The following is a 16,184-nucleotide window of genomic DNA, read 5'->3' as shown; positions in this document are numbered from 1 at the left end:
ACACATACACACATGCATGTATACATTATGCGGTCAAATATTATTTTTTTAAATATATGGGATATGTAAGTAAATATTGAGCCCAGTACCTAGCAGGTAGAAAATTTACAACACAAAGTAATTACTACCACATTTATGATAAAGTATTTCAGGGAAAACTGTCTTCCTGTCTGAGCTGTTAAAGATTCAAACTACTATAACTTTCTGGATAGATAATTTACTAATTAGTTTCAAAACCTGACCTAGACAAATGGCTACTTATTGAACAATCTTCATAATAAAGTAAAGGTTTTCACAGAGAAGAGGTAGGGAGTTATTTGTGCTGCCCATGAGAAAAGCCAGGCCATGAAGTGCTTTTCATTACCTGTGCTGTTTCCCCTGGGACAGCTTTGCAACAGGCCCACAAAGGAGGTAGCCAGTGGTTCTCACCTGGAGTGGGATACTAACGGCTGAAGGAGAATTTTGATGGTGGTGGACTACCACCCCCCACCCCCCAGAACTTCTGGTTGAGGGCTGGGTAGTAAGAGATAATGGGCCTGTAAACAAAGATCAAGGTTAAGGGACAATGAAGCAATCTGGGAGGGACTTGAATTTGAAGTCCCTTTCTTTCTTGACATTTAATAGTTCATTAGTATTCATTATTTTAATGTCACATGACCTGAGTCAAAGCACTAGGGCTACTCAAACCAAACATTTCTCAGTTAATTGAAATGATGAAAGAGAACAGATTAGTAAATCCCAAAGTTAATTTCACTGTGCTTCAAACATTCCACTGCCATTATTAAATAGTTTTCAAAACGATCCCTGCCCTCAGATATCATTTCCTCTCAGCAAACACATCTTTGGGAGAAGATTTTAAGCACAATTCTTCCATTCAGGCTTCTCTTTTGCATCTGGACTTGGGGGATGATCTTGTCCTCAACCATGTTGTCAGAATGAGACTTAAAAATCAACTCCAGTGTTCTAATTTAAAGCAATATGATTGGCTAGTTGTATGCCCTACTCAAAATTCAATTTTTTTTATCACTTATTTATTTTTATGTATTTGAAAGGTAGAGAGAGAGAGAAAGAGTTCTATTCACTGATTCATTCCACCAAAGACCTGCAGCAGCTGGGGCTGGGCCATCCCGAAGCCAGGAGTTAGGAATTCCATCCCAATCTCCCACATAGGTGTCAGGGACCTTAAGTACTTCATCCATCATTTGCTGCCTCTAAGGGTATGCATTAGCAGAGAGCTGGATTAGCCATGGAGATGAGACTCAATCCCAGGCTCTCTGACACAGGATATGGGTGTCCCTAGTGGCAGCTTAACTGCTGCATACAGTGTCCACCCCAAAGTTCAGAATTCTTTATTTTCCCTACCTTCATGCATACCCTCCGTGATTTTTGCACACGTCTGCCACTTACTAGGCTGTCACTCTCCCCTCAGGTTTTGGACTCTTCTGAGTACCCCACAGTATGGAGTATCTTGCATATGACTGGCACACCATGTACTAAAATAAAAGGTTTTACCTAGTGTTTTTTTAAGTTAAAATGGAGCCAAAGAAAGAAAAGTAGTGAAAGACAGTTTAGAAGGTAAGAACACAATAATTTTCTCTCTAAGCTACTTTTTATGAAAATACTAGCAAAACCAACTTCTTTAATATATTATCACTTGCACTTAAGTAAACATTTGCTCATAGTGTTAAAAATTCTACAGGAGCCATAATTTTAAGTAGAATATTCATTTGGATATTTAGAAAGTAAAAATAGCCACTTCTAATCTGATTCAAGATGAAAAGAATGAATTAAAAATCACAGAAAACCAGACTTCACTACATCTGTAACTATAATACTGAAAATCTGTGTGTGTATGTGTACTGTTAGGTAGGTGTTTCGTATGCAAGTGGGTGTACCTACTGCAGGCATTAAGTGTTTATCACCCTTTTCTCAACTATCAGAATTCTTGCTCTCTCTCCAAGAGTCCTTCCTCTAAAGGGCCCAATTTCAGTATAATCCTAAGGACACAGTTTTAATTTCTATTGCCCTACTAATATTTACCAACAACCAAACTGAAATCATCTTCCAAATTAGGAAATCATTAGAGATAAACCATAAAATCGGTTTATATTCACAAAATTGTAGATTTTAGAATGTTAAATTATTGTAGTCATAAAAGTCATCTCATTTTCAAAAATGATGTATAATTTTGTTTTTAAAAAGCTTTGTACAGTTCATCTGAGATATAGTTCACAAGTGTATTCGGTAAACAAAGGTTGGAAAGGAAATGTGCAGAAAAATTAATAATCTTACCACTACATTAACATATTCTCACAAATCATTTGAAAAACACCAAACTTCACTGTTGGGAATTTACCACATTCTTTCCATTCCTTCTTCAGCCTTGTTAGGACATAAATAACCATACAGAATGTAACTTATTCTCTCCATCTCTAAGGACAAGAGTTTCTGCAAACACTCTTATTTGCCTGCCACTCATTATTTGAGAACATGCAATGTTGCTGTGATTTCGTTACTTAAAACTTTTATTACCATTAGATTTTAGGATCTACTGAATCCACAGCCAATAACACAAGATTTGGGATAAAGCAGATACTCAGCACATGTGGTGGACATAAACTTTATGCCAGTTAGTTTCATATTAATTAGGGATCTAGAAAACAAACTGCCAAACAAGCACTTGTAATATAAAACAATTCTTTCATAGTAACACCACCAACAAAAAGGCTATTTACTAACTTCAAGAAACTACACTGTTGCATCACACGATTTCTGATGCTCTTGAAACACCTATCATTCGTCTGTCAGTCTTATGAAAAGATACTGAAGTTACCTTGAAGACTGCACCATCAGTCAGTGACTAAAAGTTTGAGGTCAGAGTAGGAGTTTGGTGTGGCAGTTAAGACACTGCTTGGATGGGGCCTGTGCTGTGGCACAGTGGGTTAAAGCCCCAGCCTGCAGCGCTGGCATCCCATCTGGGCACTGGTTTGAGTCAGCTCCTCTTCTGATCCAGCTCTCTGCTACGGTCTGGGAAAGCATCAGCAGATGGCCCAAGTCTTTGGGCCCCTGAACCCACGTGGGAGACCCGGAAGAAGCTCCTCGCTCCTGGCTTCGGATCAGCTCAGCTCTGGCTGTTGCAGTCATTTGGTGAGTGAACCAACGGAATGGAAGACTTCTCTCTCTGGTTCTACATCTCTCTGTAACTTTGTCTTTCAAATAAATAAAATAAATCTTAAAAAAAAAAAAAAGACACTGCTTGGGATGCCTGCATCCCCTATCAGAGTGCCTGAGTTCACACCTTAGCCCTGCTTGCTAATGTGCATCCTAGAGGTAGGAGTGATGATGGCTCAAGTACTTGTGTCCCTGCCACCTATGTGGGAGACCCAGATTAAAATCTAGATTCCTGGCTTGGGCTAAGCCCTGCCCTCTGGTTATTGCAGGTATTTGGGGAATGAACCAGTAGATGAAAGATCTGTCTCTGTCTCTGCCTCTCTGCTTTTCAAAAACGATGAAAATGAGTAAATATTAAAATTTTTGAGAGGTAAGGGCAATGGTTTTGATTTCTTTTTTTTTTAAACCCCCAATGTTCACGTACTAGAATCTGCATCCTAGTGTCGTGGCAGGACATGTGAACATTAAGAGGTGGGGCCTAGTGGAAGGTGATCAGGTCACTGAGGCTGCTGCCCTCAGAAGGGAGTCATGCTATTCATGCAAGGGTGGGCAGTGCTACAAGTGCGAGACTGGTGCCTGTTGCTTCCTGTCCCTTATGCACACTCTCATCATGTTATCATGTGGCCACCAGGGGTCAAAAACGATGGAGTCACTGGATCTTGGGTTTTCAGCCTCCAAACTGTAAGCTAAATAAACCTCTTTGCCTTATGAAGTACACAGCCTCAGATATTTTGTCACAGCAATGGAAAAGGGCTGATAACAACAGGCAAAGATATCACAGAGAAGACAAAAAATACTAACAAGAAAAAATACAAAGAAGAATTTATCAAAAATTTAAAGTTCTGCTCACAGAAGAAATTCAAGACTTCTGTTCATTATTAAGGAAATGGGAAGACAAACTACCAACTAAGAAACAACATTCATGATTTAAGTAGTTGATAGAAGACTGGTATCTGTAATTATATATATATATATAAATTCCTACAAATCAATACAAAGACATAAAACCAATTTAAAATGGACAAAATTCAGATATTTCACAAAGAAAGTATAACAACAGATCATAAAAATATGGAAAGGTGCTCATTAAGGAAATTTAAATTAAAACTACAGTAAAATGCCATGTCATACCTATGAAGAAACAGATATTGATGAGGATGTAGAGCTACTGAAATTCTCACTTTACTGTTGATGTTGTTACTGAGTGAGTGCAAAATGTTACAATGTTGGAAAACAGCATGGTAACATCTTACAAAGCTAAACAAAATCTCTTCTATGTCAGCAATTCCACTCCTACATTAACAATGAATGAAAACATGTCCACCAAACAATGTCTATAAGAACACTTATAGTAGGCTTTATTCACAACTCCAAATCAAAAACAACCTATCATGTCCATTAACTGGAGTAAAGATAAGCAAATTGTAGCTTATTCAAATGATGGCACACTACTCACCAACGAAAAGGAATAAATTCTGATATATGTGATAGGGATTGCTCTCAAAAACATTATATTAAATGATTAACCAGATTCATGAAAAGAATACACTATATGATTTCACTTTTTTTTTTTTTTTTTTTTTTTTTTTTTTTTTTTGGACAGGCAGAGTCAGACAGTGAGAGAGAGACAGAAAGGTCTTCCTTCCATTGGTTCACTCCCCAAATGGCTGCTACCACTGGCACGCTGTGCCAATCCGAAGCCAGGAGCCAGGTGCTTCCTTCTTGTCTCCCATGCAGGTGCAGGGCTCAAGCACTTGGGCCATCCTCCACTGCCTTCCAGGGCCACAGCGGAGAACTGGACTGGAAGAGAAGCAACTGAGACAGAATCCGGCGCCCCGAGCGGGACTAGAACCCAGGGTTCTAGCGCTGCAGGTGGAAGATTATCCTAGTGAGCCTTGGCGCCAGCCTGATTTCATTCTTCATGCAATTCAAGAATAGATTAAATACAGTGACAGAAATCAGAACAGTAGCTATTTATGCAAGGAGAGGAAAGAATGAAAGGCAGAGGGAATTTCCTGGAATTCTGGAAATATTCTACATCTTGATTGGGATATTAGTTACCTGGGTGTGTATATCTGACAATTCAACAAATTACATTTTTAAGAGCTGCGAATTTCACTGTATATAAATTTTAATTAAAAAAACAACCAAAGTTACAATTTGTTGGGATAGGTAAACACTTCTTAAACTTTGTAATCTCAAGATCAATTTTACTCTTACAAATTATCCAAGATTCTCAAGTCTTCTTTTAATATATTTATGTATTATTTATTGGAGGTGCAGTGTTGGGGCAGGGGGAGTGGAACCAGGGAATGAGAACAAGCACACCATCCATGGGTTCACTGCACCAACTCCTGCAATAGTCAGGACTGAGCCTCAAACCAGGCACTTGCTCCAGCTCTCCCAGGTGGGTGGCAGGGACCCAACTACCTCAGCCATTGCTGCTACTTCCCAGGGTCAGCACCAACAGGAAGGGAGAATCAGACATCAAAGCTGGGAACACAGGCACTCTGATGTCAAACTCCGGCATCTTGGCAACTGGGCCAAACATCAGCCCCAAGAGTCAGTGACCTTTTGATGTGGGTTATATCTATTGCAATGTCACTAAACTAGGGGGGAAAATTTTTTTTAATTAGTAAGAATTGGCATTATCTGTTTTTCAAATCTCTTTGATCAACAGAAGATAGTTAGATTCTCCTGACTGCTTCTGCATTCAAACTGCAGTCTCCCAGATCAGGAAGTCTCTAGGAAATCTACATAGGAGTGAATTATATGAAGGCAGCAAATTAAACCTTTTGGTTCCCTCAAAGAGCCCTGGGGAACAGCCCCAAAGGACACCAAACCCCACTTTCTAGAACCACTCATACAGATAATGGGAGTGCACTACCTAAGAAACTTTGGAACAAGGCAGTTTAAAAAAAAAAAAAAGAAAGAAACCTCATTCATTCAACAAATACTGGCTGCATTTCAACTACTGTGACAGGTCCTTCGGGTACTAGGAGACTCCATGAACAAAATACTCAAGAATGTTTCCAGTTGGGACACTCCTGCCTCAAAATGTTAGTTCACTTCTGGATTCCCAGGAACTTCTTTGGCTAAGTGCGTATAAAGATATTTTAAATCAGTGTGATATTTTGAATCAAATACAACCTATTTTAACAAGAGAAAATGCACAATTTCAACCAAAATTTTTCAGTGGTTTACTTGTTTGCTTAAAAGACAGATATGCTTTTTCACATTATCTTAACATTTAATAAATCTCAGAAAACCAGTTTCTCTTGCCATGCAACTCACTAAATTTCAGCTTAAGTTGACATAATCTGATTTTATCATTATGAAAATTATTGTCTCATATAACAAGGGAAAATAATGTTTGCCCAACAAAGTTGATAAAATTCCTTTATCTTCCTAACCTTAATAGCCTTAAAAATACTATTATTCATCAGCTATTACATGTAATATTAATTAATTTTGATATGAAGACTTAAAATCTTCAAAGGCATCCTATATATGAAATATCTGGCAAGTTTAATGTTTGGAAAACCATACAATTAATATGTTTGTAATTTATCTACAAATTAAATTCTTAAAATTTTCCTATCCCCATTTCAACAGAAGCAGAATTTAGGCTGGTCTTAAAAAGACCATATCAATTAAAACTCTGTTCTTTCATGTGTAAGATTACAATATACCCTCCACCTAGTTCCAGATTCAAATTCACACAAACAGAGAAATCTCTCTGCGTATCTGGAATGATATTCTGAAGCCCAATATAAACCAGCACCATAACTTACAGCTGAGTCAGACATGAAGGTGATGGCATTAGCTCAACAACTGGGCACTGAACCTGCTCCTAGACATCTTCAACTAAAATTAGCCCCGAGTCTTGGAAGCGGGTCAGTACAATTCTAAGAAGAGAGCTCTAAATCCTACTCCTATGCCTTTTTTAGTTAGGTATCTTTTAAAAATCCAGTAACTTGGTTTCCTATTTTAAGTTTAAAAATTTCATGTAACTATCTGCTATTTCTATTTGATTTTGCTATATATTTTGTAATCTGAGGTTTTTTCATTTATTTTTTAAAATTATGAATCTCTAGCATATGATTATTATTTAATGTGTGATTGTGCATAGTAAGAAGGTAGGGTTAATTTACTTGTCTTATATAAGGTTTTATTTCTTTTAATAAAATTATACAAAATTTTCAAGTGATCTTCATAGTGGATTTCTAACCGTTAAAATACATTGTCAAGTCTCAGGAACATTGTAAATTTACTTTCTACTTGTGTCAGTTTATCACTGTAACAGGATTAACAGGAAGCTTATACACCCACCACATTTTAAAGTCAAAAATACCCAGATGAAAAATACCTAAGAAACAGTCCTTTGACTTACAGAGAAAATGATACCTCGAGCAACTGGGCCTATCACCACCACCCAGCGTTCAGCACAGTGGGCGGAACGACGGCACACACGGCAGGTCTCAGCCTGGGCAGGGCGACGATTCCTTCCTTGCTCATTCTTACCTTTAATAAGATTTCACGAGCTGGGTGCTGGAACTGACGGGAGACCCCCTGAAAGGAAGTCGTGGTGGTCTGGATCTTGAGTAAATGATCTTTGTGACCCAGAATGTGGAAGAAGTGCAGGGAGGGTGCCGCACAGATCAGAGCTGTCTCTCGTGCTTCCTGTTCCACCCACAGGCTTACCCAGGCCTGAGTGCAGACTGGCAGAAGGAAGGCAGGCTTGAATCTCCCACTCATACCTCTTGACCTGCCTAAAAGGACTGGAGGCTCTCTAACTCTGACCACTCTTGTTGAAGGGGAACACAAAGAAGCCCTGCCTGACTATGCAGAATTTCCTGGGCTCTCTACTGAGAAATGCCCTGTCTCAGAATGCGAGCAGAGGAGTCTCAATAGGCCTGAGTGTCTGACACTAATGGTTCATCTCTGAATGCAACTCTGGAGCAAGACAGTTTTCAATATGCTGTGTGCTACTGGAACACAGTGGACAAGATCCCTGAAACAAAGGTTCAAGGAATGTGCAAAAAATACTTAACATCAAGGGAAGAAACAAAGGGAAGCAGAGATGCAGTGAATCCAAGTGTTCCTCTGTACTCTGCCTGTTTCACTGGCTTTGAACTTTTCAGACTAACTTCCCTTAAAGCACACCCACGTTTTCAGAATGAGTATTCACCATCTGCTAGTGATTTGCTTTTAGCTAGTTCAACAGCCTGATTTAGCTTTCTTCTGAAATGACGTGAGATGTTGTCAACTATTCACCATCAGGAGGCTAGGATTCCTTTGGCCAGAGCTGAGCTGGTGGTTCCTTCTTGCTCTGTGACACACAGTACCTTCAAAGCATTGTCAAAAGTGTATGTCAGTCTGCCCATGTTCTTTGACTGCTCTGAGCATGCTGAAGTACCTGTTTGGCCAGCCATGGCATACTTCTTTCCTGCAGAAGGTTTCTCCTCATAAAGATTACACACCACTCTAAAACAAGACGCAAGCAGTGCACAAGGCCTTCTGAGAGTTTCTCATTATTCCTGATCAGATAGGTTGTGTCAAATCCATGCTGAAGGAAAACAGCCCAAATGCTTGGCTTCCACTAATTTATTACATATTAGAGAATTCAGTTTCTGAGGAGAAACACTTAATTTTCCATGAAAACATCCTACCTTTAACTACTTCTGCATCCTTCAGAGCAGGGGTGGGGAACATTTGGCCCGTGGAATCATTCAGTCTGGTCCTGCCAAGGCAACTGCAGGTGGCACTCGAAATTCAATAAATCTATAGCAGACTAATTTTTAAGCTGATAATTTTCGAGTCCACGCATGATATTATAAATATCCAAATGGCCCTTGGCAGAAAAAAAAGGTTCCCCACCCCTGCTTTGGCAAAAAGCTGGTAAATAAAGGAGATTATAGAAAAAGAAAACAATGTTTACCTCTGGGATTAAGGAGAATAAATTTTTATCTCAGGGTGTCTTTAAAGCAGTACAATTTTCCATGTGTTCCTTTGGTTTGGTCCTGTGAACATGCTTGGAAATTTATCAAGGTCTAAATGACAAGTTTCACATCTACTTCAATTTGTAAACGCAGTCTCCATACTGAGTCAAGAACAGATGGGTGCTCAATAAATGCTTTGTGACTAAAATGCTAATTTTTTGTATATTATTTCGAAAAAGAAACAACTGCATGAACGACAGGCTGGGACAAACTGCCTTACACCTCAGAGTATGGGCCTTTTTTTGTCTGGGCATGCACATCTTTGGTATTCTAAGTATACATATAAAAAGAATGTATTTTGAGAAAAGAATAGATGCTCTGGAGTCAGAAAACCTGGTTTGAACCCAGCTGCTACCATTTATTGGCTAAGTGATCTGTGTCTCAATTTCATCTGTAAAACAGAAGATGTAACAATGTCTACCCTATCTAGAACTCAGCTCAAGAATCAAAAGCGTCAGAGTTTGTGCAAGTTCATAAGAAACACCAGCTTCTAGCCCCAGTATAAACTGAAGCCACTACTACTATACACAGTCTTATAAAGAGCTCTGGGTCTGCAATGGGGTCGGGAAACAGCCACCTCTGGAAACAGACCCGTGCCTTTGTGGGAGGCTGTTCACGTCAGAGCTGAAGCAGCTGAGGCTCATACAGACCAGATGCTCCCTGAACCCACAGAGCTCAATGTTTCAGTCAGGTTTTTGTCCCGTACAGTCACCTCAGAGGAGTTACTCTGGAATGAAGGAGGCTTTTCGGGGCTTACAGTTTGGGAGGTTCATGGTCCCAGATTAGGCGGCCACACTGATAAGGGCAGTGGATGACCAAAGGCCTATGGAGGGAGGATCACATGGTAGGCTAGCAAACAGACAGCTGGGCAGAACTCTGCATGTACAATAAGCCCCAGCCCATGACCTAAAGACCTCCCACTAAGGCCACCTCCAACATACCATTATTGAATCAAGTGTCCAGCCTTAATCTAACAAACTGAGATTAACCTATTAATGGTTAACATAAGACTCTGGGGTTTAAACGTCTGCATGAGGAGGGGACCCAAATTATGCTCAAGCAACAGCACTATTCTAAATCACAGGACCAGAACCAAACTCTCAAGAGGAAGCACACTACTGTCTCATGACCATAGTGCACCTTCACCCACTAGAAATTTCTGACAATATAATTAAGGTGTTCAAAGACTCCAATCACCTAAACACGATAGTAAAACAACAAACACTGCAGAGTCCATGCTCATACACTCTCTAGGGGGCCTTTTATGCTGTGAACTGCTGGCTGCCCCACTTTTGTATGCTATGTGTCTCCCAAAGCTGTGCTAGGACATTGGGCTCAACCCCTTATCTGTACCTTAAAAGTGTGTGCATTCTCATTTCAAGTCATTTACATTTTCTACATTTGTCAGACATGGTACCATCACACCCTAGCTGAGAACCAGTGTGTTTAACTAATGCAAGGCACTACCACATTAACAGAGTACTGACTTTGAGAGTATTAACCACAGTAAGATGGAAATCCGGTCTCAACACTGTTCTAATGCAACATGACAGAATAGCAGATTATACCCGAGACAATGAGGCTATATCACATTTTATACAATATGTTTTGAAAGGAGTTGTACATATACTATTTTTCCCCTAAAGATTGTAAAGTTACAAGGCGAACAGAGGAAACTTCAAAGAACTTCTATGGGTTTTTAAAAACAATCACTTCCCTAAGCTATGTAACTTGCAAATCCTATAATTGGGGCTGGCACTGTGCTGTATAAAATTAAGCCTCCATCTACAGTGCCGGCACTGCATAAAGGCAACAGCTTGAGAATCAGCTCTTCCACTTCCAATCCAGCTGCCCACTACTGCGCCTGGGAAAGCAGAAGATGGCCCACGTACTTGGGCTCCTGCACCCATGTAGGAAACCCGAAAGAAGCTCCTAGCTTTGGCCTGGCCCAGCACTGGTTATTGTGGCCATGTTGGGAGTGAACCAGTGAATGTCTGTCAGTCTCTCTCCTCTTCCTCCTGTGTATTTCTGACTTCCAAATAAATAAGTAAAATCTTTTTAAAAAATCCTTAGAAAAAAATGACATCTTCCAAAAAAAGGGAAAGTTCCTCCTGAGCAAAGCAAAGCAAACAATATGGAAGAAGTCAACGTGCCCAGAGGCAGTTTCTCCTTTGGGCAAGGATTAGACTGGTACTGCTCCAAAGGGAAAGGGATATTTTAATGCTATCTGTAGAGACCAAAATCTGTACGCCATCAGAAGTCAAGATGCCCAATCTATGACTTATAAAATGTGGGCAGGGTAAACACAGGTTCAGGCAGACCACTAGGAAAGACCACATGACACTGAAAAGTAGCTCACAGGCACACACAGGTCTGAGCAGGGACAGGGAAGGGGCAAATCTATAAACGCAGGGAGACGCCAAGCAAGAATATGCATTCTAATAAATATTTAACTGTTTCTTTCTGTTGACATTTTGAGGATTGTAAGTGTGTGTAAAGCAAACTTGAAATAGAAATTGGATATTTACCTAAGAGATTGAAAAAGTCGAGGGATCAAAAAGACAAAGTAATGAGACCTCTGTATGAGGAAAGTACTATCAAGGGACCTAGGAACAAAAACAGAGCTTAAAACCTCTAGTCACCTCTTGTTTACTTTCTGACAATTTAAATTTGCAACCAGCTTTGTGCAGACTAGCCATACGTTTGTACTCTAAATAGAAGAAAAAATCCATGTTTCAATTAAACCATAGTAGGAAATTTCTCTGTAAACTATAATGGAAATACAGAACTAGTTTTAAATACAGACAAATTTTTCTTATTTTACGTTTACCAAAAGAAAAGTGTTCTAAGAGCAATACTTTCATTTCAGCTATTTCTAAAATTCCAGTTTCAAAGCACAATACAGGGGCCGGCACTGTGGCGCAGCGAGTTAAAGCCCTGGCCTGAAGTGCTAGCATCCCATATGGACTGCGGTTCTAGTCCTGGCTGCTCCTCTTCCGATCCAGCTCTCTGCTATGGCCTGGGAAAGCAGTAGAAGATGGCCCTAGTCCTTGGGTCCCTGCATCCGTGTGGGAGACCTGGAAGAAGCTCCTGGCTTCAGATCAGTGCAGCTCTGGTTGTTGTGGCCACCTGGGGAGTGAACCAGCAGATGGAAGAACTCTCTGTCTCTACCTCTCTCTGTAACTCTTTCAAATAAAATAAAATAAAAAATTTTTTTAAAGAAAAGCACAATACAATCTTCCAAAACTCATTCAAACACATAAGAGAAAGGATGAAACTCTCATTGACCCACTTTTGCTCAGGGGTTCATCAGTTGTAACATGACCTGACAGCTAATGAGTTAAATCACCACGTATGTTTGCACAGATGATCTAATTTAATTATTACAGTGAGCCAACAAAATAACTCCTATTATTATACACATTTTACAAATGAAGAGGTTCAGTTGTGAAGAAATAATAATTTGCACAAGGTCAGGAATATCTTAAAGCTTGGGATTCAAACCCAAGTAACTCTTAGTAACTATGTTTTTCTAGTTCACCTATACTTTTCTTCAAATTAATTTATACATATGTGTGCAAAAAATTCAAGAATAGGATATTGTATTTAATAGTGTTTATTAAAGATTTTTAGTAAATGTATTTTTCATTGTATAGTAAGAATTATAAACTCCAAGAATTGTCTTTTTTCATGAAAAATGATGGAAAAAACATTTTCAACCAATAATTCATGGAATTGTTAACTGTGGATCAGATGTTCAGTGCAGTGTTGTAGTAGCCACTTGGAATACCACATCTCATACTGGAATGCCTGGTTCAAGTCTCAGCTATTCTGCTTCCAGTCCAGTTTCCTGCTAATGTACACTATGGGAAGGAGTAGAATATGGCCAAGTATTTGGGTTCTAGCCACCTATGTGACAGAACCAGATGGAATTATGGGTCCTAGCTTTAGCCTGGCCTAGACCTGGCTGCTGGGAGCATTTGAGGAGTAACCCAGCACACTGAAGGTTGCTCTCTCTCTCCCTCAATTCCCTGCATTTCAAATAAATGATAAATAAATGAAAAATAAAATAGGTTGTAAATCAAAAATAAAGACACCTGGAAGATTATTATATAAGATAAAAGGTTCAAATTGGTAGAAGGATATAAAACTTGTAAATACATATGCAAGCAATATTGGATCACCCAAATAGGTAAAGTATCAATAGACTCCAACATAATAATAGTGAGAGAATTTCATACCTCATTTTCAGAAATGAACAGATTATCTAGACAGGAAATCAACAAAGAACACAAGAGTTAAACTGCATCCAGGATCAACTGGACCTAACAGATATATACAGAACTTTCCACCCAACTGAATACACAAACTTCTCAATAGTTCATAGAATATTTTCCAGGAAAGATATATGATGGGCCACAAAACAAGTCTCAACAAATAGAAATCCTATCAGGTATCTTTTCTGACCACATGTAATAGCTAGATATCAATAACAAGAAAAACTTTGGAAACCACAAATACCTGGAAATTTAAAAACTTTACTCGTGAATGGATCAAGTCAGAAATTTAGAAATTTCTTTTTTAAAAAAATTTTTTTTGTTTGACAGGTAGAGTTATAGACAGTGAGAGAGACAGAGAGAAAGGTTTTTCTTCTGTTGGTTCACCCCACAAATGGCCACAACGGCTGGAGCTGCACCAATCCGAAGCCAGGAGCCAGGTGCTTCCTCCTGGTCTCCCATGCAGGTGCAGGCACCCAAGCACTGGGGCCATCCTCCACTGCCTTCCAGGGCCACAGCGGAGAGCTGGACTGGAAGAGGAGCAACCAAGACTAGAACCCGGCACTTATATGGGATGCTGGTGCAGCAGGCAGAGGATTAACCAAGGAGCCACAGAGCTAGCCCCAGAAATTTCTTGATACAAATGAAAATGGCAACACAACGCACTAAAATCTATGGGATATAGTAAATGTACTAAGAAGGAAGTTTACAGCAATCAATGTCTGCAGAAAGAAAGACACACTCGCACAGAGAAAGATCTTAAACAACCTGTCACTGCACATCAAGGAACTAGAAAAACTTAGAACACATCAAATCCAAAACCTGTAGAAAGAAAGAAACAATAAAATTCAGAGCAGACAAATACAAAAAATTAATAAAGAACCGGCTCTTTGAAAAGAAACAAAATTAACTAGACAAACTAAGGAGAGAAAAAGATTCAATTACACAGAGAGGAAAAAAGGAGAAATTACTACTTACATCACAGAAATATTAAAGACTGACAATGAGATTACTATAAACTATAGAGTGAAAATTCAATAACCTAGAGGAAATGGACAAATTCTTCACATATACAGCTTACAGATATCATGAGAAAAGAGAATACCTAAACAGACCAACAAGTAGCAAGACTGAATCTATAACAGAAAATTTCCCATCAAAGCAAAAGCCTAGACCATACAGCTTCACTGATGAATTCACCAAACCTTTAAAGAAGAATTAATACCAATCCTTCTTAAATTATTTAAAAAATAAAAAGAGGATGGAATTCTCCCAAATTCAATGAACGAGCCCAGCATTAACCCTTATATCAAACCCAGACCTGGACACAACGACAACAAAAAAGAAAGTTACAGGCCAATATCCTTGATGAACACAGATGCAAAAATCCTCAACAAAATACTAGCAAACTGAATCCAACTGCACATTAAAAAATTACTAACCACAAGAAAGTGAGACATAAAAGTTCAACATAAGCAAATCAAAAAATGCAACACACCATAGCAACAAAATGAAGGACAAAAATCACATGATCATCACTAGACTCAACATAATAAAGGTCATATATAATTAGCCAACAGCTAATGTCATACTGAATGGTGAAAGGCTGAAGCTTTCTAAGATTTGAAACAAGACAAGGATGCTAACTTTTTACCACTTTTGTTCAACATGGTACTGAAAGTTCTAGCTAGAGCATTTAGATAATGTGGATTTTTCATTTCCTTATTAAATGACATTAATGAGACAATCAGGTAAATGTGAAATAATTTAAAAAGTATTTTTTAAGATTTATTTATTTATTTGAGGGTCACATTAGAGAGGGCGAGATGCGGAGAGAGATTTTCCATCTGCTGGTTTACTCCCTAAATGGCCACAATGGTCATGGCTCAGCCAGACCAAAGCCTGGAACATCATCAGGGTCTCCCACATGGGTACAGGGAGACATCTTCCACTGCTTTTCCCAGGTCACTAACAGGGAGCTGTATCAGAAGTGGTGCAATTGGGACACGAGCAGCCACCCATAAAGGATGCCAGCATTGCAGGCAGTGGCTTTATCAACTGTGCCACAAATGCCATCCATAAGATAGCTTTTTTTTTTTTTAATGTGTAACAGTGCTGTGATTTGGAGGGGAGTATCTCAGTATTTTTAAAGATACATAGAATTATTTAAAGATGAAATGAGAGCCTGCTTTGGTAGGACATATACTAAACTAAGAATGACACACACAAGATTAGCATGGCTCTTGTGCAAGGATGACCAGTAAATTCATGAAGCATTCCATGTTTTTTGGAGGAATAAGTGCAGGAGATGTACTGAACAGCATGATGACCACAGTTAATATCATTTGAAACAGATTTTTAAGTGTTCTCATCTCAACAAAGTATGTAGGTAAAACATGTGTTATTTAGCTTCATTTAGCGATTCCATGAAACATCTATCATTTTGAAAACCATAAACAACTTATTTGTCTACCAAAAAACTATTTTCTGAAAAAAATGGTAAAGACAAAATGAGTATATCAGATCTTCTTTACAATAAAGAGGTGGTGGTGGATGAGGTGTATGGAGAAAGCAAAGTTGGACATGTAACAATAAACGCTGAAGCTGAATGATGCTGAAAAGGGTTCATTACAATTTTCTCTCCCCTTAAAAGACATGTTCGAAATGTTCATAATATAATACAAAGTTGTTAAGATTGGGTGATAGGCCTGAAAATACATTCTTTATTTTTCTT

At 38.9% G+C, this 16,184-nt stretch overlaps 1 protein-coding gene and 1 non-coding gene across 20 annotated transcripts in view; one reads left to right on the top strand and one right to left on the bottom strand.

The window, feature by feature from the left end:
- OSBPL1A (oxysterol binding protein like 1A) overlaps positions 1-16,184 on the bottom strand; it is a 231,010-nt gene that overhangs the window by 43,772 nt on the left and 171,054 nt on the right. The window contains exon 1 of one of the 19 annotated variants that reach the window (XM_051851330.2): positions 7,696-8,029. The exons of the other annotated variants lie outside the window; for them this stretch is intronic. The gene's annotated coding sequence lies outside the window, so the exon portion shown is untranslated. Of the gene's footprint in view, positions 1-7,695; positions 8,030-16,184 lie in introns of those variants that run through there. 19 annotated transcript variants of the gene reach the window in all.
- LOC127492532 (U6 spliceosomal RNA) lies at positions 15,634-15,738 on the top strand. Its single transcript, XR_007922046.1, has one exon. It is a non-coding gene; the product is annotated as a U6 spliceosomal RNA (small nuclear RNA).

The sequence above is a fragment of the Oryctolagus cuniculus genome, chromosome 10 (genome assembly GCF_964237555.1).
Source record: "Oryctolagus cuniculus chromosome 10, mOryCun1.1, whole genome shotgun sequence".
Lineage (NCBI taxonomy): Eukaryota > Metazoa > Chordata > Mammalia > Lagomorpha > Leporidae > Oryctolagus > Oryctolagus cuniculus.
Note: the sequence above shows the minus strand (reverse complement) of the source record. Positions and strands in the feature narration are given on the sequence as shown.